A 2500-nucleotide genomic window follows, 5' to 3' on the forward strand; every position below is an offset into this window, starting at 1 on the left:
CACACACACACACACACACACACACACACACACACACGCCTATGCACATTATAATGTTACAATGTTGTATATTAGGTGAGGTTGGATATATTCCTTGAAAGAAATCATAGATCAGATGAGTTGAACATGTTGGGCTTGAAGAGAGAGTAGTGAAGATTATAAGAAAAAAATATATATTAAAATTTAAAAAATGTAAGTCTTAAACGGAATACGCATCTTTAAAGTTTTCATTATACACAAATGACCTGCTGATTGTAAAAGATGAACGAAGACTGAGGCGGCTATAGAAAAATGTAGATAAGGTTTAGGTTGTTCTTTTATCGAATAACACAATGGGATTCGGAAGCCTTGTCAAAGGATTACAAAGGCGGAGCATGCCGACAGGAGACCTTTTGGTCCATAACTAGGTCGGATGCGGAAAAAATATAATAATGATAAAAGATAGAAAATAATAAAAATTATAATAATATAAATAATAAATAAAATAAATAAATGCATAGGTATAGTTAAATAATAAACAAACAGGTAAATAGTAAATAATAATAAACTGACAGATAACTAATAATAAATAAAAATCAGGCAAATAATTATAAACAGACAAATAATAACAAACATTCCAATGATTCTGCAGGAAATTTATTCTATTCATTAACTACACGGTTGGCGAGGTTCTTTCTACCCACTTCCAAATTAAATCTATTTCCGGACAGTTTGAGACCATTATTTCTTCTCTGATTGTCATTCAGTATGAATTTTTTTTCACTTGTGATGTTGTCAATTCCCTTTAAAATCTTAAAGACCTGTACCAAGTCACCCCTGAGTCTACGTTTTTTTTGTTTTTGTTTTTTAGAGAGAAAGCAGATTAATATATTTTAGTCGATTTTCATATGATTTATTTTTGATATTTGGAATCAGTTTTGTGGCACGCCGTTGTATTTTTTCCAATTTGTCAATGTCTTTAATGAGAATCGATGACCATACGGAAACGGCATATTCCAAATGTGGACGAACTAACGATTTATATAGCTTGTTAATGAGAGATGTACTTTTGAAGTCAAAAGATCGTGCAATCATTCCTAGAACCTTATTTGCTTTCTCAGAGGCTGAAGTACACTGTTTAGATGATCTGAGATCGTGACTAATAATTACGCCGAGATCCTTTTCATGATCAACTTTTGTTAACGAATTTCCAAATAACTTGTAATCGTACTTACCGTTATTTTTACCTAAGTGCATAACCTTGCATTTACTTATGTTAAATTTCATTAGGCTCTTTTCAGACCACTGCAGTAATTCATCTCAATCTTCTTGAATATCTAATTGATTTAAATGATCATTTGCCATTCCGCATAGTTTTGTATCATAAGCAAATTTGGAGACAATAGATTTTAGTCCGTGGTCTGTATCATTTATAAATACTATTAATAGAAGTGGCCCAAGAACGGAACCCTGAGGAACTCCACTCATAACATTTTTCCATCCAGAAGTATTTCCATTTAAAACAACTTACTCCGTGTGAAGCTAATTTAGTAAGTAGTCTTTCGTGGAGGACGGTATCAAAAGCTTTTGCAAAGTCTAGATATATTAAATCTATATTGTTTCTTTTATCATAATTCGAGATAACTGCGTTGTAGAATTCGAGTAAGTTAGTGACTCAAGAACGTTACCGTCTGAATCCATGCTGGCTATCATTTATCAAACAGTTACTTCCTGAATAATGTTCGTTAGCATCTCTGATAGTAGTTTCCAACATTTTTCCTACGATTGAAGTCTAGCTTATAGGCCTACAGGTATTTAGTTTCTTGTTGTCACCTTTTTTGAATATGGGAGTAACGTTAGCTAGCTTCCAATCTCTTGGGACATTCACGGATATGATGGATTTCTTGAAAATAATTTCTAATGGAACAACAATCTCATTTTTCATTTCCTTTAAGATTCTTGGATGCCAACCGTCAGGCCCTGGTGTTTTATTAAGGTTGCCGACGAGGTATTTGTTTACATAAACGCTGTTTACCAGCGAGATTTAATATTTATACAGGGTTAAATTTATATACAAGGGAAAGAGATGATACATCGTTTTGTGATATTTGTACAATGTGTCCAAGTTTGGACAGGAGAAAATAGCTTTAAGGAATATTCATTCTTTAGTGGCAATATTATGGTTGGCAGGCATCAGGGTTGGTGACCAAGCTGCATGCGTTGAGAGGTCACGCCCTTTGATAATGAACAATAGACTTGACCGTGGGCTTGACCCTTGTGTTGCCGTGAGGTCAGGAATACCATGTCGCTCCCGATGTGTGGTGCAGCGATATGTATAGTGCAAGCACACGTCCTGTGGTGTAGAGGCAGTAGATGAAAAGGTAGATAGGTAGATTACGCTGTCTAGAAGCTCTAGTTGTCCAACGTGTGTGTGTGTGTGTGTGTGTGTGTGTGTGTGTGTGTGTGTGTGTGTGTGTGTGTGTGGGTGTGGGTGTGGGTGTGTGTGGGTGTGGATTTGTGT

This window comes from Oratosquilla oratoria, chromosome 30 (genome assembly GCF_046742065.1).
Source record: "Oratosquilla oratoria isolate Oo_2021 chromosome 30, ASM4674206v1, whole genome shotgun sequence".
Classification (NCBI taxonomy): Eukaryota; Metazoa; Arthropoda; class Malacostraca; order Stomatopoda; family Squillidae; genus Oratosquilla; species Oratosquilla oratoria.